The sequence below is a fragment of the Colobus angolensis genome, unplaced genomic scaffold (assembly GCF_000951035.1).
Source record: "Colobus angolensis palliatus isolate OR3802 unplaced genomic scaffold, Cang.pa_1.0 Scaffold209, whole genome shotgun sequence".
Taxonomy (NCBI): Eukaryota; Metazoa; Chordata; class Mammalia; order Primates; family Cercopithecidae; genus Colobus; species Colobus angolensis.
In genome coordinates, this window is record NW_012115255.1 from 820,177 (window position 1) to 826,176 (window position 6,000).

General features: G+C 45.0%; 1 protein-coding gene across 1 annotated transcript in view; it reads right to left on the minus strand.

Annotated features, from left to right (window-relative positions):
* Positions 1-6,000, minus strand: part of DIP2C (DIP2 disco-interacting protein 2 homolog C (Drosophila)) — a 263,569-nt gene that overhangs the window by 157,949 nt on the left and 99,620 nt on the right. The gene's annotated exons all lie outside the window — the stretch shown is intronic.

Genomic DNA, 6,000 nt, shown 5'->3' on the forward strand with positions numbered 1-6,000 from the left:
CTGGCCACTATTTCTAATTCCCAGGTCAAAAACCACTATGTGACTGACTTGGCTCATGGCCGAAAACGGAAGGGATCAATGAGGTTCCACAAATTACTTTTTGTTTTGCATATTCTCCATTTTAAACTTTTTGAATGTAATTTCAAATACACAGAAAATCTGCAAGACCAGCGTAGCGAATTCCCACATAACTTACCAGGCTCAACTTAGGCCCAACTGCTCCTATCTTACATCACTGCTTTCCCCTCTCCCCCATGAATTTTCTAAGCCAAATGAAAATAAATTTCAGATACTATGTCCCTCCATACTTAAATGTTTCAATGTATTTCCTAAACACAAGGATATGCTCTCACATTCATTTTCCTCAAGATTGGGAAATTAAACTGTCATATACAAAGATCACGTTCAAATGGTGTCAACTGTCTCCATAATTTTCTTGTCTTCGTATTTTACGATCCAATCCAGGATCATGAATTGATTTGTCATGTGATTTTTACCCTTCTAGAATCCAAGTTTCTCAGCTTTTGTGTTTCTTGAAATTGAAAATGTTAAAGAATAAGGGTCAGTTGTTTTACAGCTTGTCCTTTATTTTGGTATCTTCCGGACTAGACTCGAGTCTGCATTTTAGCAGGGACACCGCAGAAGTCTGTCCTGTGTGACGATGTTAACATCGGCAACTCAGTGAAGGTGGTGCTTAAGTTCCTCCAAAGCAAAGACGCTACTTCTTGCGTTGCAATTAAGATTTGGGAGGAGAGACCATGACACTATGTGCATATTCTGTTTTCCATCAATTCTTCACTACTAGTTTTAGCATCCACTGATTTCCTGTCGTTCCTTCTAAATCATTAGATCTTCCATATTCACTTAAAAATAATTATTTTATCTTTCATCATTTACATATGTCAATACGTACTTATGGAGTCTGGCTTGGTGGGTTATAATTCATAGTTATAATGGTTTGTTTTGTTGCTCAACTGGTTCCAGATTTGACACCGGATTCCCCAGCCCTTGGACCAGGGCTCCTTCCAGTGAAGAATGGTGTTTAGAAACTAAGACTAGGCACCGGGTGCTGCTGGGCATTGCCGGCAAGCAGAACACACAACACGCGTGTACACACATGTACACCCACACCCATCCACAGGCACTTCTGTCCCTGTCTACATCTGTCGGGAGCCACCAGCTTATACTGGTACCTCCTGCTGCAACCAAATCCCACACGATCCATTCCAGGCTTTGGCCTTTTCTTATTTCTACCTCTCTTGCCAAGAAAGAAACCTGGCTCCTGTCACACTCAATATATTCACTAATTTATTAAGCTTATTTGCTTAAGCCTGGAGATACAGCAATGCTTTCCGAATTGCTCTCTAATACCACTGTGAAAAATCTATCGAGTTCAGTGTTCATCTGTATTTTTTCATTTTTTTGGAAGGGAGGGAGTACGAAGTATACACAGTGAAATGTTCAGATCTTAAGTACACTTGGCGCATTTCGATAAATGGAAATCTATTACCCTAATCAAACTTCTGCCTCGAAGTTCCCACATGTCCCCTCCCAGTCAATCCCGGCCCTCAAGAGACAGCCACCATTCATTCACGAGGAGTGTTCTTGGTGCTCTTCCGTCACCCGAGACTCGCCTAGATTCTCCATCGTCACATGGACTCTACCGCACCATGCTCACTCTGCTCAATTCAAGGCTGCTGGAACTCATCCCCGTTGCCCGTTTTGGTTTCAGTATTTTGTACGTTTTTCCCGACGGGAACTAGGACAATGTATGAATATATCCGAATTTGCCCCGTTGCCCGTTTTGGTTTCAGTATTTTGTACGTTTTTCCCGACGGGAACTAGGACAATGTATGAATATATCCGAATTTGCTCAGTTTCTCCACATGAGAGAGATTTACATTGTTTCCAGTTTTTGGCTGTGACAATTTACTCTGGAGATAATGTGTGTTCTTTTACAAGGACACACATTTTCATCTTTCCTTGGTGAACGTCTACAGTGTACCTGCTGGGCCATATGGAAAGTGTACACATTAAAAAAAAAAACTGCCACACTGTTTGCAAAAGCGGCTGTGCCGTTTTAAGTCTCCATCAGTCTGAGATCCAGCCTGTCATATCTTCACCAGCACCTGCTACTGTCCTCCCTCTCCATTTGTGAAGGGGAACCTCGTGGGTTTAAGCTGCACTTACCCAATGACTCCCTGGCGAGCACCTTTCACAGGTCACTGGGCATCTGTATACATCTGTTGCGAAGAGTCTATCTTGCATGCTTGCAAAATTCACACCATTTCTGGTTGGTTGTACATTTCCTAAAATGTTCTAAATAAGGCCCTGTGTCTTCTGTAAATCAAGCATATCACCCCTTCCAAGTCTTTACACCTTTTAGTTCTCCTGACTCACTTCACGGACGAGGGCCCCAGTGCGTGCCATGCGAACCTGAACCACGGAGATTGGCCGTGCTCCCGACACCCCAACTGTAGGCAGAGCGCCCCGGCTGCTGCCACCACCGAGGAGCGGGGTCAGCTCTTGTTTTTCAGGAATGGCCTTTATCAAACGGAGAAAGTTCCCTTCTGTTGCTGATGTGATAGGAAATTCGTATAAGGACTATTAAATTTCAACAGATGTTTTTCAGTGTCTACTGAGAGGATAAAACGGGTTTTCTGCTTTATTTTTTGTTAATGTGGTGAATTACATTGATTTTTGAATGATGAGCCAAGTGTGCAACGCAAAACTACACACCATGAGAACAAACTCTAAGTGGTCATGGTATTATTCTCCCTTTTACATATTTCTGGGTTTGATTTAGTAAGAATTTGTTAAAAGCTTCGGCATCTGTATGTCAATAAGAGCGAAAGGTGTGAGATTTTGCCTCACATGCAAACTAACAAGGGAGCCAGCACCAGCCCAATGTGCTGACAGAGCCGGGACATTTCCAGGCCAGAATCAAAGGGCTTGTCACACACAGTGGGGCGGCAGGACCCACTCACCCCAGCGATACTCAGGATCACACACAGTGGGGCGGCAGGACCCACTCACCCCAGCAATAGTCAGGATCACACACAGCGGGGCAGCAGGACCCACTCACCCCGACGATACTCAGGATCACACACAGTGATCATGTAAGGAACTGCTTACATTTCTCTCTTCTGAGAAAATTTGTTTTAGCAGCCACGGCTCTCAAGGCACTCACTTGCACATTATACATAGTACTGCTTGTGGCCCAAGTCATGGTACCTTCCTACTCTTAAATGATTTATCAAGAGTCCAGAAAGGTGAGTATTTTAAAGAGAAAAGTGATATGTGGCTTACCCTAGGCTAAAGACTAAGCCGGGCTATTCTTGTGAAATATGTGATTTTTCTAATTAGAATAGAAAATCTGAGAACAAGGTATCATTGTGAGTCTGTTATCTCCAGGAAGGAGTGAAATGGGTGCTGAGAAATTGAGGGAGCCTTGGAACGGGAATCTCACAACCTCGAATGGGGAGTCCGGCAAATGGGAAAGCAGTCGCTCTGATTCACGATGTTTCGGAAAGATTCACGTCCACTCCGTGCTGCGTTTGAGTGACTTTTCTTCTTGCGATGTGGACCCAACAGAAGAGAGTCCCATGTAGACGTTTGGCATTTGTGAGGGTCTGGCACCGTGACTCACTGCTACAGATTAACATGTTTATGCATAAATTACAATGGCTCAACTGTATAAAAACTGATAGCAGTTATGGATCAATTCCCTCACTTCTCACTTGGGCCACCCTTCCTGTTTCTGCAAGAACATATCGCTTGGCTGGAAGACACGATGTTGACATTGAAAAGAAAAAGGACCTTGTATAAAAATGATGCAGAGGATTCTTCTCAAAGGCCACTGGGACACACACTGTGTTGGTGACCAGCTGTCTACCAGCGGCAGCGAGAGAGACAGAGCTCCACGCGTGAGCAGCCACAGCTCCCGTGACCCACACCAAGACCCCCAGGGTGACCACAGGCCAACCAGCAGCCTTGGAACGTACACTTCCTTCCCGAAATAGCTTCCCCGAGAGACAACAAACAGTGATAATTGCAGGCATTTCTATGACTGGTCTGGAACAAAGAAACCATTCACCTCCAACAAGGGACACGTCTATGTTTCAACTGAGGCAAATGAAAAGATCAAGCAAACAGCACAAAAGCCAAGTGCTTCTGTCACCTATGCACAGACGGGTATGTACACGTATGTTATACACACCCGGATATGTACACATATGTATGTGCACACATCTATGTATACGTCCGTATGTGTGGGTATAAAATATACTGTCTATGCCTCAATAACGGCCCCGTCTAAATTCAGCCTGCAACCTCCTCAGGGCCAGGGTGGGAGCCTGGAAGCCCATCTCCGCAGCACCCTGGGCTCCCCAGCCCCTGCCTGTGGGCGGTGACTGGTGAAGCAAGAAACCCGCCCAGTCCTGTTCTTTCTACACCACATCCAGCACAGCCGTACACCCGGTGGAGAAAGCTCCCGTGGCCTGAACGGATCATTCGATTCTAATTCAGACTGACCTAATCTCTGCAGTACAGTCCTACAAACAGATTTTCCAAAAGTTACCAAACCACTACCTCAAACCTCAAGCTTTCTCTGCTTCGAAAGAGGACATGGGACTGGCCACCATACGGCCACCAGAACACACATAGGATATTATCCTATTGCCCTTCAGTGCCCAGAAGAATCATGTGGTCTCTCACGGTAAAAACAAAACCACAACCACCACAACCCAGCTTTTCACGTTGCAGGGAGTTTTACAGCCTCTTTCTATGTCGTCTTTCTTTTTGCCCCAAACTGGATCTTCTTTTTACTTTCTCCTTATTTCCTGAATATAATTTGATCAATACAATTAAAGTGCTTGTGTTAGAAGCAATTTTACTTAAAAAGAATCGAAAGAACTACATCAAAATATTAAGAGTAGCCATTTCAGAACGACAAGAGAACGATATATTGCCTTTTGTTCATTCTTCTCAACATTTGCAAAGTTTTTTGCCTTGAGTGCAGTCACTTTTGCAATCAGAGGTGAGAATGCTTGATGGAAGGAGGCCATGAAGCACACACAACACCCAGTTTCTAACACAGAGCAATCTATGGGGAAGGATGGAGACACAGGAAAGGTTCATCTTAAAGCAATGCAAGTGCTTTTTTCATAAAGGCAAAAGACATTTTTAAAAGTGTTTGCACCATACACAAGTCTGCTAAATTTGGTCAAAAAACAGAGAAAACAGTAACAGAAGAACACTTCAGCCCACAGGGAGACCAGCACACCCAGCTCGAGGCCACTCCAGACGAGGAGGGAGAGTGGTTTCCTCACAGCTGACCCACAGGACCGGGTAACACGAGCAGGAGGGAAACACGGGGACCACAAAGACGTCAGACTGTGGACTGCACAGCAAGAGACAGCAACACAAACTAGCGGAGTAATTAAAAACTATTGTGAAAAGATGTCCACATTCTATTTTAACCTGAAATCAGTGGCACGATGACACTTCAACACATCTATAAACAGCACCCCTGAAGATTCCGTCAGACTCTACACTGAGCAATGTTAACACGAGTAACAACAACAGGACAGCCTCCCCATTGTGTGATGGGCTCTTCTCAGCGCAGACTCTTAGAGCGTGCTGACCCATCATCAAAACACAGCGAACACGTGGAGAAAGGACAGCCTGTCCAGGCGTGAAGACCAGCTTCTGACCAACGCAGTGTAATTATGGCTGAAAGCATTTCCTGCGATGCGGAGTGTTCGAGTCAGAATCGACCTCCATGTGCTAAGTTGTTGCTGTGTTTAATAATCCCCGTCCAACTCAAAATATCCAAGGCAGAAAGCAGCATCCAACCACGAACACCTAAAATAGCGATTAAATGGACAGCACTTTGTGGAAAGACCTTTCCCAGCGTGACACCTAGAGGGGACACAGAGGCGACCCACGCCACGATGGCTCCACCTAGAGGGGACACGGAGGCGACCCACGCCACGATGG